The sequence below is a fragment of the Canis aureus genome, chromosome 6 (assembly GCF_053574225.1).
Source record: "Canis aureus isolate CA01 chromosome 6, VMU_Caureus_v.1.0, whole genome shotgun sequence".
In the NCBI taxonomy this organism is placed as follows: domain Eukaryota; kingdom Metazoa; phylum Chordata; class Mammalia; order Carnivora; family Canidae; genus Canis; species Canis aureus.
In genome coordinates this window covers 25,367,376-25,390,047 of record NC_135616.1, presented here as the reverse complement: position 1 = coordinate 25,390,047, position 22,672 = coordinate 25,367,376, and the positions used below count along the sequence as shown (strand labels likewise).

Genomic DNA, 22,672 nt, shown 5'->3' with positions numbered 1-22,672 from the left:
GCCCTGCCTTGGACCCGGGGATGGTTTGGGGTGCGGCAAGCATCCTTGGGGCTCTGGGCCCTTCGGGAGGTGGCCCGCACAGTCCCAGCGTCGCTTGGCGACCCCGCCCGGGTCGGGAGGAGAGAGCAGATGCCCGACCGGAGGTGCCGGAGAGGGCGGGGCGCTTGAGCATCCTCCCCCGCCCGCGGCTGTGGGGCCGGGCCGGCTGTCCAGCCCCGGTCGCCTGCGTCTTCCAAGGGCACCCCTGGGCCCCGCCCGGACCCGAGTTCTCGGATCCGCTCCAGCCCTCGCGCTCCGGGCCCTGGGGGCGGGAATGCCCGGGGGGCGTGGCCTGCCTGCCCCGGCGTTGCCCAGGCAACAGTGCAGCGGGCCGCGGGCGCTGCGGAGGCTGGAGCGCGGGGCAGGTGTGGTTGGAGGAGCAGCCGGAGCCGGCGCGAGGTCGGGGGAGGCGGGGCGGGCGGCGCGAGGGCGCCTTTCCCACCTCCTCCCCTCAGCGTTGCCATGGAGACTGCCGGGGCAGCCTCCCCTGGCCTGCCGCCGCCTTAGAAGCAGCAGCTACCGACCCGAGCCTTCCTGTGCCCGAGCGGCCTCTTGCGAGAACTCGAACCCAGCACCTGCCACGGCTCCTCCCCCGCAAACGGGACCGGAGAGGGCCCACTTCGACTTCCAAAATTCGCCGGGGTTCCTCCACCAGGCCTTTCTTTCTTTGGCTTTCCACCCAGAATTGTCTAGATCTCAGCGTTTGCTGCAATTAACGGTCGGTCCGGAGGAGGAAAAAGTGACTCCCTTTGTACCGTGCCACGCACCTCTTCTGTTGACAAACAGCTTATTTCACAGAACACTGTCCAGGACAAAATCTAAGTATCAACAGAAAGAGATTTAAAATTCTTTTAAAATTATAGTAGATATGCGAAATTCTTACTTTTCATTTATAGGATATGGATAGTATAGGAACACCCTTTTGCTGAAATTAACTGCTTTTTGACAAATGAGTGGAATGATTATGTGTTGGAGTATCTGGGGACATAATAGAGAAAGAATGAGCTGTTCAGAAGCTCCTTCCCTGTTTTTTTCCCCCCCCCCAGCCCGTATGCCAATCCAGTGCTAAGATGTCTCATTTCTGGGCTCCATTCCATTCCGTGTTTGAGATCAGTGTTTCGCTTTGCAGGGGGGATTATTTTAGCATGGGTCTGCCCTTGAACTGGGGTGGGAGGTAAATTAAATACCCTAGAATATTTACACTTAGTTCAAGTTCAAGATTTAGTGCATGGATGCATCTCTACTGACTACAGACATGAATGCACTTAGCAAGAAGGACTCTCCCTGATTAGAGCAAGTTGAGGCATCTGTGATCTTGAATTGCCAGTGTACCCTGGCAGGCTCTGTGAACTGCTGTTGGTCTCAGCCCCTTGCTTCTCAAATTTCTTTTGTGTTTAATGTGTATATGGTACAGCTTTCATTCTCTGAAAGCACCCTGGTAGCTTTTGCTACTGATAATCATGAGTTTCCTTACATAGTTCTGCAATTTTGAATAGACTAGCCTTTTTAACTGACTTTAATACCACCTCTTTAGAAAATTCCAACAATGCAGGATAACTATGTCTTCCCTGAAGCTGATAGGTGAAGTACTTAATAATTTAGTTTTGCCACACTTTCTGTGTCATGGGGTTTTCAAAGCCACCAAAAAAGATTTTTATATAATCCAAACCTTGGGTAAAGCTAAGAATTTGAAACACATTTGTCTTCAATCTCCTAATCTAATTGGTTGCAGCCTCTGCCAGTGGCCACGAGGATTTCCTAAACATCAACCCTGAATCCCTGCTTTCATTTGTTATCCTACTTCTCCTGAAAACTTGACCTTCATTATTTAATTTCTCATCTTCCTGGAAAATCTGTCCCCATCTTCTCCTGGCACTTCTCTGATCTCTTTGAAGCCCTTTCCTCCTGCTTTTCATTTTTCCTCTTCCTTCTTTTATATTGCCTGTTGGGTCTTCTGCTGTATCCATTCTGCATATTTTCCTGGGCCTTCTTTTTCACATCCATAGCTTTATCTGCCCCTTTTCTCTATTGTCTTCTAAATTGATGTTATCGTGTCTGTGTTATCTTGCCGATTTTCCACTGAATGCTAGACCCCCCTATTCCTACCTACTTCACGGATATTTCTACTGGTTTTTCCTTCAGGCATCTCAAATTCAGTCTCCTCCCCTTCATTGAACTATGTTCCTCTTCAAAACTTGCTTCTTCTCCTGTATTTCATATCTCAGTTAATGACCTTACTATCCCCCGTTACCCAAGATAAGAAACATGGAGCCATTTATTGATTCTTGATTCATCTCATCAGATTTCTTATTGATATCTAGCATGTGCCAGGCACACTATCATGAACTTAATTCTGGTGGGTAAGATAGATGAATACATTTATGACTAAATAATAAAATTACAGCTTTTTAGAAAGTCGGCTACAGAAGTAACTAGGGTGCTATATGATAAAAAAAAATTCTTATGTGGAGATGAGGATGAGAATAAGCCAAACATTTAAGTTTTTGGAGAAAGAACAGGTCAGGCAGAGAGAATAGTAATCACCAAGAACCTGTGGTAGAGAAGGGCTTCTGGTATTCAAGGGATTGACATAAAAATCAATGTGCATGGTGAGAAGGAAATTGGGGGGGCTGGGTGAGGGTGGAAAGGGAAGCAGAGGTCAGATTTTGTAGGATTTGGTGGGCCCTAATGAAGAGCTTTATCCTGTGTGCAGTGGGAAGCCATGAAATGTTTTTAAAGAAGAGTGGCATGAGCTATTTTATAATTTAAAAAGATCATTCTGGCTGTGGGGTGGAGAACGAATTAGAGAAGTGACAGTTTAGAGATGGAGAGGAAATTAAAGACAATAGAAGTATTAGTGATTAGAAGATTAGTGATAACAGAGGAAGCTGGATAGAAGTGGAGAGGGAGAAAAGTGAACTGACATGAAGTAATTTCAATTGTGTTTGTCACTCAGATTGGGTCTCAATTTCGTTTCTATCCTTAGGGTACATTATGTCCTATAGGACTTTCCACATCTGGGTACTTACTACTAAATCCTAATTATTATGATTCGTATTATTTTATGGCCTTAGCTGTAAATAATTGTTGCATGATAGCTGGCAAGGAGAATGTAGAGAACAATTAGGTAAGAAAGAAGCTCTAGAGTCAAGCTGCCTTGGTTCATGTCCAAGGTCCATGACTTACTAGCTCTGTCACATTGAGCAAATTGCTTAAGCTTTCTGCCATAGAATAGTAATAATAGTGTAATACTTATTTTCAGGACTCTACAGGGATCAAATAATGCATATAACACACAGTGTATATAAGTGCTCAATAAATGTTAAGATGATAATGTTGGGCCTGATGATAATGATAGAGGACTTAACATCTCATTCAAATAAGAGTTTTTATGAAATCACTTAAGGGAAGTTCTGCATCCTTTACTTCTAACTTAGTTATCATAGTGTTAAGAACCAGGAAAGGAAAGACATTATGGCTAATCTGAGGGTAGGAAGAAATGGAGGATGTTTTGACAATCTAGGGTTGCTACTCCTCAAATATCCTTCTTGGGAAAATTTTCTTTCAGGAGTTTTCTGTTCCTTTCTGATTTTTTACAATATCAGTTTCCTTAAGCCCATGTTTTGTCTTTTATTTTTTTCATTGAGTGATCTTGAAAAGAAATGAATATGGAGTTGTTAATCACGGCGAGAATGATAAAAAGCCTTTGAGTTGGGAGAAATTGGGCCTTGCTGCTACTTGGTGTGATCATTATAGTTAAAAACCTAATTCCAAAGTAAACACTCTTCAGTGATTCAGAACTCTCATTTTCCTAAGTTCCCATCTGCCAATAATGACTGCATTTTATTAGTATTCACTGTCCTTCATAAATGGCCCATGTCTCATATTTTTAAAATCAGTTAGCAAGTCTCAGTATTGAATAGATGAATTATTCTTTTATAAAATATCTCTCATCTTTTTCCTCTTTATTATTGTTCCCCTTTGTCTAAACTAGGCTCTCATTATATTTACCATTATCAGGAAATTTATACAGTATCCTTTTAACATTTTTCGGCCTGACTCTTTCATATTCATGGCAGATGAATTTTCTCAAAACAAGGAACTATTCTTGCCACTCTCTCATTCAAAAAATTCAAAAGCTGTTCACTGAGAAGAAAGTTGCAAACTGGCAAAGGATTCATATTCAGGCTATCTATAGAGCTTCTATAAGTTAAAAAGACCACCCAGTAAAAAACTGGAAAGCAGTTAGGAGACATAGTAAACAAGAGTAGTTCTCCAAATAACTAATAAATGTAAGAAAGGGTTCTTAACCTCAATAGTCATCAAACAAATGAAAATTAAAACTACTAGAGTAGTCTGCAGACAAATGAAAATCACAACTGCCAGAATGGCTAAAATGAAAAAATAATGATATTCCCATGTGTTGGTAAGAATGTAGTGTAAATAGAATGCTCCTATACTTCCAGGGGAACAATAAATGCTGCAGATACTTGGGAAAAACTATTTAGCATGATCTACAAAAGTTGAACGCAAGTATACTCTGTATTCAATTCTATTCCTCCGGGATATAGCCAAAAGAAATGAGTAATGGGTACACCAAAAAACACAAGGCAAACTATTATAGTGGAATTATTTTAAATAGCTGAAAACTGGAAACAACTCTAATGTTTATCTTGAAGACAATGGCTAAATAAATTATGGCATGTTCCCACACTCTTGGTCGAACTTTATTTTTTTTTTATTTTTATTTTTTTAATTTATTTTTTATTGGTGTTCAATTTACTAACATACAGAATAACCCCCAGTGCCCTCATCCATTCACCCCCACCCCCCGCCCTCCTCCCCTTCTACCACCCCTAGTTCGTTTCCCAGAGTTAGCAGTCTTTACGTTCTGTCTCCCTTTCTGATATTTCCCACACATTTCTTCTCCCTTCCCTTATATTCTCTTTCACTATTATTTATATTCCCCAAATGAATGGTCGAACTTTAAGGTGGTATAGCCACTCTGGAAAACAGTGTGGAGGTTCCTTTAAAAAGCTGAAAATAGAGCTACCCCATGACGCAGCAATTGCACTACTAGGTATTTATCCCAAAGATACAAATGTAGTGATCTGAGGGGACACCTGCACCCCAATATTTATGGCAGCAATGCCCATAATATCCAAATTATGGAAAGAGTTCAGATGTCCATTGACAGATGAATGGATAAAAAGATGTGAGATCTATCTATCTATCTACCTATCAATCATCTATCTAGATACACACACACATACACTGGAATATTAGTCATCAAAAAAATATAATCTTACTATTTGCAATGATGTGGATGGAACTTAAGGGTATTATTCCAAGTGAAATAAGTCAATCAGAGAACGAAAATTATATGATTTCACTCATATGTAGAACTGGAGAAACAAAACAGAGGAACACAGAGGAAGAGAGGGAAAAATAAATAAGATGAAATCAGAAAGGGAAACAAACCATAAGAGACTCTTAACCTTAGGAGGGTTGCTGGAGGGGAGGGGAGTGTGGGGATGGGGTAACTGAGTGATGGACATTAAGGAGGGCATGGGATATAATGAGCACTAGGTATTATAGAAGACTGAATCACTGAACTCTACCTCTGAAACTAGTAATACACTCGATGTTAAATTAGTTGAATTTAAATTAAAAATATGGCATGTTCTATAATGGAATACTGTGCAGCAGTAAAACATTAAAAAATCCTGCTATATACTACATATATGAATCCCACAAACATAATGGCATGGTAAGATAGGCAACACTAGCCTATATAGAGAAGTTAGGTGGTGGTTATCTTTGGGTAGGTGAGCAAGGTTGATGATTGGGAAGGGCAGGAAGATGCTGGTGGGAGTGCTGGAACTTAAATTTCTTGAGCTGAGTGATTCTGACGTGTACATTTGTATAAATTTAGCAGGCTGTACATTTATGATATGTGCATTTTGACTCAATGCTATACTTCAATAAAAATGTTTATTTTAAAAAGGGCTTCTCATTAACTACTGTATTAGGTTACCTTCTCCAGATGGGCGTTCAAGCCTTCCCCAGTTGGGCTTTATACCTACTTCTCCAGTTGTTTCCTTGTTACATCTTGGCACATGTCCTGTTTCTGTCAGGTCTGACTAGTTAATGAGGCAGAGGCTTCCACTTTTTCATATTCATTGCTTTTTTTTTTCTTTTTAAAAATAGAATCATCTTAATTTCAGCAGGACATCTGACTGTCTTTAACCAGTTTGCTGACTACATTTTCTAGCTTTCTTTGCCTCAAAGTGTGGTTCTGTGATTAAGTTTGGACCAATGCTGGATGATCAGACATGATGAGTGCAACTTGTTTCTTATACTTTTTCTTTCAGTTTTACTTCTGACTGGAAACTAATGAAATCTAGAGAATCCTTGGAAATCACATGTTTCTGATGGCAAAACTACTATGCTCACCAGCCCACTCAACTGTTAGATGGGAGGGAAATACATTTCTATTTAAGTTACAAAATTTGAAATCTCTTTATTATAATATAGTCTCTGTCTTAGCACACTTAATATTTTATAAACATTGTGATTCATATATGCCTCTATGTTTAGTGAGGCTAGTTTTTCCAAAGATGCCCTGACCCTAGGTTTCTTCTACTGAAAGGATCTCCAGGCTGTGCCATATTCATTATTTGTTCTCTTGCAGTGCATTCCATGTCCTATATACATGATCATGGAGAATGTATTAATTTATCTGAGCCCCATATTCCTTACCTGTGAAATGAGAATGATGGATAGCTATCATGATGATTAAAAGGTATAAAATATGTGAACTGTTTAGCACAGTGTGGAATACAAATGAAGCACTCAACAAATATAAGCTTATTTTCACACAGTAGTTTTAATACACATCATGACATTATAGAATTAAGCAAAGGCGTAACATCAAAGATCAATGTGTATTAGAGGTAGATATCCAAGTTAAGGATTTTTATTACAAGATTTTATTTATTTATTCATGAGAAACACTGAGAAAGAGAGAGGCAGAGACATAGGCAGAGGGGCCTGAAGTTTCCCCATCCAAAAATTGGTTACCAGTTATCAGAGTATCTGATGCAGGTGCTCATGGCTCCTGAGAATTCCTCAGCTGGGGTAATGGGGTCATACTATGAATCCCTCACTACAAAATGACTTGAGTCCAGCAAAATCTCATTAGGGTTAAGAACATTTTCAGGGATCCTTAATACTTTGATTTTTGTTTTCGGAAATTGGATTTTATTTTATTTTATCTTATAATTTCAGTTCATCTAAATTTTGTGTTCTGTACATGTGATGTTTGACTGTACCATTGACTGTTATGGAAGTTCAGCGTTGTACATCTCTCTTTACACTGTGGTGTACTTAACTTGTGGATTTTTTATACTAAAAATGTAGAATAAAGACTATTTTGAAGATCTGAATAAAGTGATGAAGTTGCATAAAAAAAAAAAAAAAAAAGGCTCCTGCAGGCTCCTGCAGGGAGCCTGATATGGGGACTTGATCCGGGGAGCCTGGGATCACGACCTGAGCCAAACGGAGACGCTCAACCACTGAGCCACTCAGACATCCCTCTTAAGTTAAGGATTTTAAAAACCAGCTCATCTTGCTTTATGATTCAAGACCTTCTAGAAATTTGGGATTATTTCATAAATATTGGAACTAGTACAACGTGAACATAAATATACCCTGTAACTAAACGTTTCTATTCTTAGTTATGTGTCCAAAAGAAATAAGTACATGGGTATGCTAAAAATGTGAACAAAATATTCACAATAGCATTATTATTATTTTTTAAGATTTTATTTATTTATTCATGAGAGACACAGAGAGGCAGAAACACAGGCAGAAGGAGAAGCAGGCTCCTTGCATTGAGCCCAATGTGGGACTCAATCCTGGGACTCCCAAGATCATGCCCCGGGCCGAAGGCAGGCACTAAACCACTGAGCCACCCAGGGATCCCACAGTAGCATTATTTTTTTTTTTTAGTAGCATTATTTTTAATAAACAAATGGAAATAACTTGTTTCTTAGATGTAGGAGCAAAATTAATCCTTAACTTTAGCGTTTATCCTTTAACTGTTCCATGCTTCTTAAATATTGGGGGTCATAACTACTGACTATTGACTCCTTAAGGATCTGACTTATCTATCAAAAAAGTGCTTTGGGAAAAATTATTAAAATAACTCAAATGTTATGAATAAATTATGCTTACAATTTTAGTATTTCCTTTCTAGAATTATCTAGCAATTTTCTTGGTTCTAAAGTACTTCCTTTAAGTTCCCTTAATGAGGATGGTAAATGTTTTTAGTTTTTGTTTCAAAATTCATTCTTGAATGATAATTTACTTGATTATACAGTTCTAGAGTAATATATATTTTTACCCTTAGGGCCATGAAACTATTATTCTACTGTCTTGGGTTTGTGATTATTGAGAACTTTGCAGTCAGACAAATAGCTGGTCTTTGAGAGTAATCTGTTTTATCTTTCTGGCTACTTGTTAGGGTGGTCAGTCTATGGATATCAGCAGTTTAAGTGAGATGCAGTCAAGGGTGGATTTTTAAAAAACAAAATTATCCTGTTTGGAATTAATCATATTTCTTAAATCTGAATAACTCTGTCTAAATAACTACCAGTTTCTCTCCGTTGCCTTCCCAAAGGTGAGACTTTTTTTTTTCCTCAATAAAGAGATAAAGGAAAGTAAGACAAGTTACCTTGTCATCCTTGTTTTCAAATGGGCAGATTTTTTTCGTATTCCATTTTTTCAATACATATGTTGACCTTGTTTTGAGGGTCTTGTTTTCATGTGGAGGTTTCTGTTTCAAGTCTTATGGCCTATTGCACACATGCCCTAGAAAGTTGCTGTATTTTGAGAGCTTTGTATTTATTTTATTTTTATTTGTTTTTAAAGTTTTTACTTTAATTCCAGGTAGGTAACATACAGTGTTATATTACTATAATATAGTGATTCAAAATTTCGTACATCATCCAGTGCTCATTGCAATGAGTACACTTTTTTTTTTTAAGATTTTATTTATTTATTCATGAGAGACACACACACACAGAGAGAGAGAGAGAGGCAGAGACAAAGGCAGAGGGAGAAGCAGGCTCCATGTAGGGAGCCTGACGTGGGACTCGATCTCCAGGATCAGGCCCTGGGCTGAAAGTGGCGCTAAACTGCTGAGCCACCTCGGCTGCCCATGAGGGCACTTCTTAATCCTTATCACCTATCTCACCTATCTCCCAACCACCCTCCCCTCTAGTAACCATCCATTTGTTCTTTATAGTTAAGAGTCAGTTTTTTTGGGTTGTCTTTTTTTTTTTTTTCTTTTTTCACTTGTTTTGTTTCTTAAATTACACATATTGAGTAAAATCATAAGGTATTTGTCTTTCTCTGACCGGCTTATTTCTCTTCCCATTATACTCTCTAGATCCATCAACATTGTTGAGAATGGCAAGCTTTTATTCCTTTTTTATGAGTGGATAATATTCCATTATACACGTATACCACATCTTCTTTATCCATTCATCCATCAATATATAATTCGCACTGCCCCCATAGCTTAGGTATTGTAAATAATGCTGCAGTAAACATAGAGGTGCATGTATCTTTTAGAATTAGTGTTTTTGTTTTCTATCGGTAAATGCCCAGTAGTGCAATTACTGGATTATAGGGTAGTTCTATCTTTAATTTTTTGAGGAACCTCCATACTGTTTTCCCCAGTGGCTGCCCCAGTTTGTGTTCTGAGAGCTCTGCATTTTACTATGTGGTTGCTATTAATCCTCTTATTTTATAGTGGAAAGTCTTTTTTTTTTTAAATATTAATGAAAGTGAATGGTTTATGTCCTTGGCAAATTTTCATTTTTTCAGTATGAATTGTTCTAAAATATGAAGAAGTTTTTTTAGAAATACATGCAATTAAAAGAGATGGAATAGATTTTATTTTTTAATTTTTTGTGTATTTTCAGTTATTATTATTTTTTTTAATTGACCAAGGCTTCTTTACAAAAAAATGCCTCAAGCTGGTTTTTGGGCCACTTAAATAACTTTCCATAGTGGTTACACAAGGAAATAAGGCTTTCACTCACTTTAACTTTTTTTCCCTTTTAAATAGATTTTATTTTTAAGATCAATTGCAAGCTTAAGTTTGTGGCAATATGGAACAAAACTACAGATTTTTACATATATGCCCTGCCCTCACACATGGATAAGCCGCCCTCATTATCAAAATCTTACACAAGCTGGTGCATTTGTTACCATTAGTAAACCTATATTGATATACCATTATCATCCAAAGCCCATAATTTACATTAAGATTCACTCTTTGTGTATATTCCATGGGTTGACAAATGTATAATGACATGTAATACTATTACAATATTATAAAGAATAGTTGTGCTGCTCTAAAAATTCTCTATGCTTCACCTATTTATCCCTTCTGCTTTACTTCTGGCAACTAGTCTTCATGATGGCTACGTCTCCATAATTTTGCCTTTTCCAGAATATTCATATATCTGTAATCATACAGTATGTGCCCTTTTCAGATTGTCTTACTTCACTTAGTAATATGCATTTGAGTTCCTTCAGGTCTTTTCATGGCTTTTTAGCTCATTCATTTTAGCAGTGGATGTACTACAATTTATTATCCATTCACCTACTGAAGGCTATCTTGGTTGCTTCCAAGTTTTGGCAATTATGAACAAAACTGCTATAAACTTCCGTGTGCAGGTTTTTGTGTAGACATAAGTTTTCAACTCCCTTGGCTAAATACCAAGGAGCACAACTGCTGGATCATATGGTAAGAGAATGTTTAGTTTTGTAAGAAACTGCCAAACTGTCTTCCTAAGAGGCTGTACCATGTTGCATTCCTGCCAGCAGTGAATGAGAGGTCCTGTTGTTGCACATCCTTGCTAGCATTTGGTGTTGTCAGCATACTGAATTTATGCCACTCTAATATGTGTGTAGTGGTATCTTCTTATTTTAATTTGCATTTTACTAATGGCATATGATATGGAACATTTTTTTTCATAAGCTTGCTTTCTCTCTGTACATCTTCTTTGATGAGGCATCTGTTTAGATCTTTTGCCCATTTTTAAATCAGGTTGTTCGTTTTCTTATTGTTGAACTTTAAGAGTTCTTTGTGTATTTTGAATAACGATCTTTTATCAGATAGGTCTTTTGCAAATATTTTCTTTCCATTTGTGACTTGTCTTCTCAATCTCTCGACAGTGTCTTTCATAGAACAGAAGTTTTTAATAATGATTCCAGCTTATCAATTATTTCTTTCATCAATAGTACCTTGGGTGTTGTACCAAAAATCATCACCATGCCTAAGGTCATCTAAATTTCTCCCTATATTATCTTCTAGGAGTTTTTATAGTTTTGAGTTTTACATTTAAGTCTATGACCCATTTTGAGTTATTTTTTCTGAAGATTATATGCTGTCTGCCTAGATTAAGTTTTTTTTTCTTTTTGTATGTGGATGTCCAGTTGCTCCAGCACTACTTGTTGAAAAGACAATCTCTTTTTTCCACTGAGATTTCTAAGGTGTTATTTATTTATTTGAGAGAGAGAGGGAGAGAAAGAGAGAGAGAAAGAGAGAGAAAGAGAGTGTACTCATATGCGTGTGAGCTGGGGGAAGGACAGAGGCAGAGGGAGAGAATCTCAAGCAGACTTTATACTGAGTGTGGAGCATGATTCAGGGCTCAATCTCATGACCCTGGATCATGACCTGAGACAAAACTATGAGTCAGAGACTCAACCAACTGAGCAACCCATGCATCCTGGCTATTTTTATTTTGTTGTATTGCCTTTGTGTCTTTATCAAAGATCGGTTAACTATATTTATGTGGGTTTGCTTCTATACTTCATCTTTTCATCTTTTGTTTTATTGATTTATTTGCCTGTTCTCTAGCCACCGTGACACTGTTTTGATTACTGTAGCTTTATATTAAGTCTTGAAGTGTCAGTCTGTTGACTTTGTTCTTCATTAATATTGTGTTGACTCTTCTGGGTGCCTTTTACTCTTTTTTCTCTCATTTTTTTAATGGAACTATCCCAAAATTCCATTCTTCATGTTATAGGCTTAGTCAGATATTTGAAGGATACACGTTATAATAAATTCACAACTAATCTTTGTTGAGTGCTTATTAAATTCTATGCAACGTTCAAGTAATCCTGAAATCAAGCCAAACAGATAAATGCTATAATTATCTTCATGTTATAGATAAGGAAATCAAGGCCCAGAGAAATGTAAAGGAATTTCCCAAGGAACTTAGGAAGTAAATGGAATATGGTAGTTTGCCTCATAACGTATCACTTCCCAGTACCTACAAGTCCTGTTTGGCAAAGAGATTCTACAAACATCTAGGTTAGAGAGACACAAATTGTATTCTAATTGAATGATTACTGATCAAGTATTATCTACCAAGGACTACTCTAGGTATGGCAATTTCAAAATAATTATCACCAAGCAACTTCTCTTGAGTTCATTTTGCAAAGTAAAGATCTTACAGTGAAGAGATCATTTAAAGTACAACATAGTAGCTATTTTCATAATAGCACCAAACTAGAATCAACCTAAATGCCCATCAACTGGAAAATGGACAAATTGTGGCTTAGCTATGCAATGGAATACTATTCGGTAATAAAAAGAAGGCACTGCAGACAAATGCATGAATAAATCTCTATTATGCTAAATGAAAGAGGTGAGACACAAGTACACATCTATAATCCCACTTAGATAAATATTGGGAACAGGCAAATAGTAACCTCTGGTGACTGAAATCATTGGTCATTATTTTGAAGAAGTTGACAAAGAAGTATGAAAGAACTATCTGGAGTGATGGAAATGTTTGTTATTTGATGCATTTGCCTAAACATGCTGAATAGTATACTTATGATCTGAGCATTTCACTGTATATAAATTATAAAAAAGAAAAAGTGAACAAAAATAGCATATGAAATGCTAAAAACAGGAACGAACAGAGAGATATAGGTAACTTAGCTTTAAGGAATCAAGGAAAGCTTCCTGGAAGACTGGACATGTGACACGGGTTTTGAAGGGTGGACAGGAATTTGCCAGCTGAAGAAAGACATTCTAGGAAGAAATCAGAAAATGTTATTCATATATTAATTTATTCATTTTTCTGCTCAAAATTATAGTCCATTCATTCTCTGCTTGGTTCAATTTTAGGTCTTTGTAGGGAAAATCAAATGCAGACTTTGCCCACAGAAAGCTTGGATTCTAATGAAGAAATCATTAGTTATGAGTTTTACAGAATTTTCAGGAAAAGTTGAGAAGTTCAATGTTATGTGAATGTGTTGAAATGACAGGACATAGGTGAGTAGTGGTTAAGTAAATTGGGACTAGATTAAGAAATTAAAGTGAATAATAAATCCAAAACTTTGAATTGTCTTACAGGCATAAAAATCAAGTAGAAATTTATAAATCATAAGTTGATGTGATTATAGTTTTTAAAGCAAGATTATTTTAGCAGTTTGAATATAGACTGGAATGGGGAGAAATTAATAGAAAAATGATAAAAATAATATTGTTTCCATAGTTTATGCCAGAGTTGGCAGAAACTTAGTACATGTGCCATCTCAGATTTTTGAACCAATACTAACCCATAAAGGTACTCTTTCTCATGAAGCCAAAACAAGGCTCTACATATGAGTAGCCACTATCAGAAACAGATTTGACACATGTAATGAAACCTATTTGCAATCTCTGTTTTAGGCTCCCAAAGTCGTTTCCTGGGCTAGTAAATCAGGAGTCTAGTAGAGTAGGTGGGGTATGGAGTAGATTGGAAAGCCAGTCCAGAAGTAGAATTATCTGATTACTGCATAGTATCATGATTCCGAATTTTTAGACGCTGAATCTAGGTAAAAATACCACTAAACAAAATCATCAACATAATAATAGTAATAATAGTAATGAAGGATATAAAATGTGTTTGGATTCTTGGGGAAGTATGACACCAAAATTTTGACAAAGGTCTCATTTATACATCTCACTAGCTACACCTGCACACTTTTCAGTGGATCTCTTGTAACTCTTCTGATCAAATTAGAAATGAAGAATGTTTTTTTCTAAGCTCTAAGTCCTTTCTTTGTAATTAGGTCAAAAATTCTTACGTTATGTCCCTATGTACCTAACTCAGTTACTATTCTTGGAATTTTCCTAAAATGAAGTCTTTCTTTTTTTTTTCTGGGATTATAACTCTCAAGATTGGATCCTTAACTGTAAAGGTCTTAAATTATTATTATTTTTTGGCCTGTTAGCATCTCCTTCTGAAGTTACTTCTGCATTATAGACTATTGTCCATGGACACCATACATCTTTGATCTATTAAATTTTTTATAAAATTTGCAATGAGTGCTACCATCTCTAAAACTATTTGCCTTGCTCTAGTTGTTAGAACTAAAGAAATAAAGGAGATGTACCTGTATTAAGTAATGATTATGTCTGCTAGTTAAGGGAAAATGCAGGAAGGTGCAGTGGCACTTCCTGCTCACAACCAAGTCCCAACTTATACACAATGATGACCAAAAAAGCTCAAATGATTCCGTCCTTAGATGAACTTAAATATATATTGAACAGATTGGCTTTCAAGAAAAGAAATTTAATTTTTACTTTTTCCTTGGTTACTACATCAACCATTAATGATGTTAATGCTGTGAAATAACTAGAAGCAGTGAAATATACAGCCTAAAATATACTAATGCTACTGGTTCATGAGTACCTCAGAATAAAAAGTTATTTGTATGTCAAGGGCGACAACAGTATGTGTCAGGGAAGTGGTGAAAAGTCACTACTATAAGATAGTATCTGACAAGAAAAGTTCATCTTGCCAGCATCTGAACATATGGTGAAGCAGTGTTTCTCCAGACTTCTTTTATACTGGCAGGGATTGGCCTCCTAGTAATGTGGACTTTTGTTTGTGCTGAAGACAGGATGAATATTCTCCATAAATAATTGTAATTATCTTCTCATTGAAGAAACAGAAACTTGGAATTCAATATGGTTTTCTTGAATAAATCATCAATTTTGCAAAGAAGTGAAATTAAATTTCTCTGTTTTTGCAAATGAATTGCTAGTACAAATTTAATAAATTTTGTATAGGCTTTCCTTTTCCCAAAAACATATTTTTCAGTTGAAGTACTGTATGTTGAAATACTGCATGTTTCTCTTTATGCTACTTTTACTTTCGGCTGTTTTTCCTTCTCTCCAAAATATTGTCTGTTTAAAATTCTTCAGGTTGTCTTGTTTTCCTTTTTAAAAACACAGTCAAGTAACTTAAACACTTTAGATGATAAGAATGCTGCAGGTTAAAAGTTCTTGATTTGGTTTCCAAACTTACTATTTTACAGAAAATTAGAGTGCATTTCTTCAATAATGAATACATAGGATTGAAACGTTGTTGTTTTTTAGCTGAAAGTTTCTTACAAATTATTTACTTTCCCAGATGTTTGTTTTGTTTGTTTTTAAATATATGCGTGAACTGAGGCGCTGAGGGCCAAGTAGCAGGCTAAAGAGAGAGTTTAGGGCTGCAGATGGCTGCTTTGAAAATAAGCATATTCCGCAGAAATGTGTACTTCCCTGTCTGTTTCCTATTCATAGGGGATAACTGCTTGATCGCTGGAGCCCTGGGTTTGTATCCTAGCACAATCTACTGATTGGACAAAGTTACTTCCAATCTCCAGGCCTGGTTTCCTGTATGTAAATTGGGAATAGGAATGGTGTCTGGCCTCAAAGAAGAGTTGCTATCCAGGGTGTAGGACTGTGTTTGCACAATATTAGCAGGGACTGCCTGATTCCTCAACTGTGGCTCCTATTAGAATCCCTGAGGGAGATGTTAAAAACTCCCATGCCCAGGTGCACCCCTGACCTATTCCATCCATCACATTCTCTGGAGAAAGGACCTAGGTATCAGAAATGTAAAGTTCACCAGGAGATTTCAAAGTGCAACTAAGATTGAGAACCAGTTTTAAAGCATATTGGATTTACCGTGCTCTACTTACTACAATCTCTTTCTACATACTCATCTAAACTAATGTTAGGCTACAATCCTTTAGGAAGGAAAACATCTTTTAGGTTTTTCTTTGCAATTAGCCAAAGTAATCTATCATAATCTCTGACACACAGTAGAGGTAATTTCTGAAGCCTTGCCAACCTTGTATTTCCTTATACTGCCTCACTCCTGGGCTTTCTGATTGCATCTCTCTTGCAGAATTATATACCAAGGTACCACCTTTAGGTAGTTACAGTAGGATAAAGTAGGTTTTAGGTACCTTTCCATCTTCACAGACTGAATCCTCCTCTACTTCCATCCCCCATTGCTTTCTCTCAGCATACATACAATGATGGACTTGCCAATGAAAAGTGAACTTCTAGAGTCAGCTGAATAGAGTAGGATAAAGGGTACCTTTCAGTTTAGGGAGCACATTGAAATTATTCGCAAAAATTCGATTATTTAAGGTATTCTCTAAAAATTCTTGAGTTTAGGATTATTGAATATTGAATGTTAGAAATTTATTTTTATTTCACTATCCCTTTTTATTTATTATTTTGTTTTATTTATTGTTTATAAACTGGCAGCCTTTCATACTGCATTTAATTTTGAATATCTCACTAAAATTGCTCTCACATCAACTAGTTTATCATGATGACTTTGCCTGTTATCTGTTTGATAATAACTAGACAGAGGAAGGAAAGATGATAACTACTTTCACTCATTGATTCCTTGATAGCAAATGTGTTATATTGGCCTTAGTTTCAATTGTGTAATGTAACTCAAATAAAGATTATTCCAGTAGATGTTATATTTGATATATCAAAACTTTGACTCTCAAATTGTTTTTAATTGAGTGGAAAATCCTCACAAATTATATGAATATGCTTGAGTGACATTTCTGGTGTCAATGTCTGTCTATTATCTTACCGTAGCTTAGTCATGCTAAAAGCAGATACAGTCTCCTATGGAGATATGGAGTCAGGGAAGATTGCAGGAGAGTGATCTACCCCCTAATGGTTCTGTTTTCATCAGTTCTTACTTAGCTTCAAAATGTAATTGGAAATGAGGAATTTCAAAAGGGGTTGAATTTGAAACTTAGGAAAAGTGTATTTTAAATACCTCCTATAAGGCCAAGATGAAACATGTAAAATTTTATGATAGTCTTTTAACATCATGGCACTGTGATTTCATTATAATAGTATTGTATCTCTAAGGTTTGTGTCTCTCATTGATCAATTTCACATGTTTGCCCTAAGTTTTTATGTGTATATGTGTCATCTCACCAATGGGCAATTAGTAAGCCAGCAGGAAGTGAAGTAAGGGTGATTCATTTTTGAACTTAATTATTATCTTCCTTTAATATCATTTGAGTGCATTAATATAATATACAATAAAGGCATTAAGTAACCAAAGTTTTTTGAGAACAGACTTGCTATCCCATACTCAATTTACAAATTTGATTGGCTTTGCTATCATATTAGCTTTAATATAAAATTTTTCCTATAGTAGCTATGTTTTCTAGCACCCTGAAGGGTTATATTAGACCAGTTTATTTTGTGAATTCCTGTTATTTAAGGCTTTTTATATCAGTGGTTGGTTAAAGAAACTACACTATGAAATATTCACCTAATTCATTGAATATGTCATTCACTCATCTTGAATGACATAAAAACTGGTATTCTGGAGCTGGTTTGTACTAGCTTAAGAGAGCTAATTGTTAGATTTTCAGGAATTTTACAAGCCATTCGTGAAGCAGCTATTAAGAAAAATTAAATGATATAGGCTTATTAAGTTATTTTATATTGAGGTGGTAGATACTCAGAATGTATCACTACTTAATTATTTTATTATTATTCATATTCTTAAGGTAGTTTTTCTGGTCTATAGTATCAGTATGGTGAAAATACCACATACTGGTATACTGTTGTGCATCTCTTCCTAACTCTGGGCTCAGTGACCTCACATTGGTATCTTGAAATATGCCTTTATAGAAGTACTTACACCACAAAAATCAGCAAATACCACAGATCAGAGTTGGATTTATTGTTTTGTTTATTGTCATAGTGCTGAAGCTGAAAGAGGTTTCAGTTTAATACAATTTATACAAGGGAGAAATAGTACAACAGTAGAGTACATACCATATTAAATTACAAAAAAACTTATTAGGAAGAAGTCTGCAATGAAATTCCATTTGACATATCATAGTTCAATTAAAATAATAGGCTGGTTTGCTGAGCAAGAGTTCAACACAAGTCAAAAGCATTCTGGGAGAATTAGTTGTCTATATGGAATTTACAATAAAAAGTACATATTTTGCTATTATTTATAAATTATAAAAATAAATAAATAAATAAATAAATAAATAAATTATATGCTACACATCTTTATATTATTGCAATTTATAAAAACCTTATATACTCTGGGGGAGATAGTTGGTAAACATATACCAGCACATCACGCTAAGCCTTGCTGTTTGAGCCGTTCCCATTTCCACTCTATGTTTATGGGTTTGTAGACTGTTGAAATTGGATGGTATGATCTCCTTTTTTATCTTTGAAATTAAAATCTATGTTGTCACAAATGGCAATATGGTATTATGTTAAGTGAAATAAGTCAGACTGAGAAGGACAGATACCATATAATTTCATTCATACAGAATCTATAAAACAAAAAATAATGAATATGCAAACAAAAAGCAGAATCAGACCTATAAATATGGAGAACAAACAGGTGATTGACAAAAGGAAGAGGTTAGAGAGATGGCCTAAATGGGTAAAGAAGAGTGGAAGATATACATTTCCAGTTAGAGAATGAATAAGTCATAGGAATAAAAGGTCCAGCATAGGGAATATAGTCAGTGATAGTGTAATAGCATTGTACGGTGACAGATGGTAGCTACACTGGTGGTGAGCATAGCGTAATATAGAGAAGTTGAATCATGTTGTCACCTGAAACTGATGTAATATTGTCTGTCACCCACAGCCAAAATTTTTTAAAAATTTAAAAATACATATTTAAAAAAATAAAATAAAATGAAAAAGAAAGAAAATCCAAAACTATTGGAGACCACACATTGTAATGGCTTTTTAGGGATAAAACACACACCATGCAATTCATCCATGGAAACGCACAATTTAATGTTTTAGTGTATTCACAGGATGCAAAACCATCACCATCATCTAATTTTAGAACATTTTTACCTCTTCCATAAGCCACTTTATACCCATTAGTAGTGAATCCCCATATACCCATCTCTCTAGTTCAAAGTATTCAGTAATCTACGTTTATAAATTTGGCTTTTCTGAACATTTCAAATAAGAATCAAACAATATGTGTCTTTTTATGTGTCTGGCTTCTTTCACTTAGGTTTATGTTCTGAGGATTCATCCATGGGATAGCACAAATCAGTACTCTATCCCTTTTTATAACAGAGTAACAGTCCTTTGTATGGTTATACCATATTTTATTTATATATTCAGTTCAGGGGCATTTTAATTGTTTCTACTTTTTAAGGCTATAACTAATATATTGCTGTATTTTGTACAATTTATTTTGTGTGGTTGTATTTAATTTATCTTGAATATATACATACTAAGGGATTATTAGGTCATATGATAAGTCTGTGTTAAATTTTCAGGTTACTAGCAAACTTTCTAAAGCACCTGCATCATTTTGCATTTCTATCAGCAATGCATGAGAGTTCTAAGTTCTCCATCTTTGTCTATACTTATTTTTGTTTATTGCAATCCTAGTCAATGTGAAGTAGTATCTCATTAAAATTTTGATTTACATTTCCCTGATTACTAAATATGTTGATCATCTTTTCTTGTGCTTATTTGCCACTTGAACATCTTCTTTGGAGAAAATGTTTACTCAAAATATTTATAATTTTTTTGTTTTAGGTATACAACATAATGATTATGATATAGATATATAATGATTATGTGATTATAATGATTATATATAATGATATTTATATCAAAATGATCATCACAATAAGTCTAGTTAACATCCACCACCATGCATAGTTACAAATCATATTTTTTTGTGATAGAAGATCTTAGTAATTTCAAATATGTAATACAGTATTTTTATCTATAGTAACCATGACATATATTACATCCCCAGGATTTATTTATTTTATAACTGGAAGTGTACACCTTTGAAATTTTTTTTAATAATAAATTTATTTTTTATTGGTGTTCAATTTGCCAACATACAGAATAACACCCAGTGCTCATCCGGTCAAGTGCCCCCCTTCAGTGCCCGTCACCCATTCACCCCCACCCCCCTGCCCTCCTCCCCTTCCACCACCCCTAGTTCGTTTCCCAGAGTTAGGAGTCTTTATGTTCTGTCTCCCTTTCTGATATTTCCTGCCCATTTCTTCTCCCTTCCCTTCTATTCCCTTTCACTATTATTTATATTCCCCAAATGAATGAAGCCATATAATGTTTGTCCTACTCCGATTGACTTATTTCACTCAGCATAATACCCTCCAGTTCCATCTACGTCGAAGCAAATGGTGGGTATTTGTTGTTTCTAATGGCTGAGTAATATTCTATTGTATACACAGACCACATCTTCTTTATCCATTCATCTTTCAATGGACACCGAGGCTCCTTCCACAGTTTGGCTATTGTGGCCATTGCTGCTATAAACATCGGGGTGCAGGTGTCCCTGCGTTTCATTGCATCTGTATCTTTGGGGTAAATCCCCAACAGTGCAATTGCTGGGTCGTAGGGCAGGTATATTTTTAACTGTTTGAGGAACCTCCACACAGTTTTCCAGAGTGGCTGCACCAGTTCACATTCCCACCAACAGTGTAAGAGGGTTCCTCTTTCTCCGCATCCTCTCCAACATTTGTGGTTTCCTGCCTTGTTAATTTTCCCCATTCTCACTGGTGTGAGGTGGTATCTCATTGTGTTTTTGATTTGTATTTCCCTGATGGCAAGTGATGCAGAGCATTTTCTCATGTGCATGTTGGCCATGTCTATGTCTTCCTCTGTGAGATTTCTCTTCATGTCTTTTGCCCATTTCATGATTGGATTGTTTGTTTCTATGGTGTTGAGTTTAATAAGTTCTTTATAGATCTTGGAAACTAGCCCTTTATCTGATACGTCATTTGCAAATATCTTCTCCCATTCTGTAGCTCGTCTTTGAGTTTTGTTGACTGTATCCTTTGCTGTGCAAAAGCTTCTTATCTTGATGAAGTCTCAATAGTTCATTTTTGCTTTTGTTTCTTTTGCCTTCGTGGATGTTTCTTGTAAGAAGTTACTGTGGCCGAGTTCAAAAAGGGTGTTGCCTGTGTTCTTCTCTAGGATTTTGATGGAATCTTGTCTCACATTTAGATCTTTCATCCATTTTGAGTTTATCTTTTACACCTTCAAACTTATACCTTTATACCTTTACCCATTTTATCCACTTCCTACCTCTTGACTCTGGCAACCATCAATCTCTTTCCCTATCTGTGAGTTTGTTTTTTTAATTTGTTTGCTTGTTTTTTAAAATTCCACATATAAGTGAAATCATATGGTATTAGTCTTTGTCTTATTTCTCTTAGCATAATCCCCTTACAGTCCATCCACGCTACTGCAAATTACAGAATTTCCTTCCTTTTTGTGACTGAATAATATTCCTGCCTGTGTGTGTGTGTGTGTGTGCGCACACGCACATGCATGCACGTGCATAATGCCACAATTATGTGGTAGCACAATATGTGGCATATATATATACATGACCACAGTTTCTTTATTCATTCATTCATCAACAGATACTTAGGTTGCTTTCATGTCTTAGCTATTGTAAATAATGCTGCAATGAAAATGGAGGTGCACGTATCTTTTAGAGTTAGTGTTTTTGCTTTCTTTGGATAAGTCCAGAAGTGCAATAAAGATCATATAGTAGTTCTATTTTTAATGTTTTGAGGAATTGCTGTACTGTTTTTCATAGTTCTGCACAGGTTACATTCCCACCAGTCGTGTGTAAGGAAGGGCTCCCTTTTTTCCTTATGCTTACCAACACTTGTAATATCTTGTCCCTTTGATATAGCCATTCTAACTGGTATGAAGTGATATCTCATTGTGGTTTTGATTTGCATTTACCTGATGGTTAGTGATGTTGGGCACCTTTTCATGGGTGCGTCCTTTGGGAAAGCTATTGAGTTGAATGTGCTCTTTATAAGTTTTAGATATTAACACCCTATCAGATATGTGATTTTTCAAGTGTTTTCATCCATTTCTGTGGGTTGTCATTTCATTTTTTTTGGAAGGTGTCATTTTCAGCATGAAAAAATTTAATTTTAATGTCATTCTACTTATTTGTCTTTTGTTGCTTTTACTTTGGGTTTTATAACTGAGAGGACCTTGCCTTACTCAACGTTAAAAACATTTACTCCTATATGTTTCTTTTAAGAATTTTAAGTTATAGCTTCTACATTTAGATCTATGATGCATTTTGACTTAATTTTTATGTATAGGGTGAGGTAAGGATTCTACTTCTTTCTTTTGCATGTGGGTATACAGTTGTCCCAGTACCATTTGTTGAAAAGACTATTTTTTCCCCACTGTATTGTCAACAAGACACTCATGTTG

The 22,672-nt window shown here is 36.1% G+C and overlaps 1 protein-coding gene across 12 annotated transcripts in view; it reads left to right on the top strand.

Moving 5' to 3' along the window:
* The window catches only part of NOL4 (nucleolar protein 4), a 524,626-nt gene that overhangs the window by 199,871 nt on the left and 302,083 nt on the right, over positions 1-22,672 (top strand). The window contains exon 1 of one of the 12 annotated variants that reach the window (XM_077900419.1): positions 542-757. The exons of 10 other annotated variants lie outside the window; for them this stretch is intronic. The gene's annotated coding sequence lies outside the window, so the exon portion shown is untranslated. Of the gene's footprint in view, positions 1-541; positions 758-13,263; positions 13,406-22,672 lie in introns of those variants that run through there. One more of the 12 variants, XM_077900416.1, reaches the window with a different exon arrangement.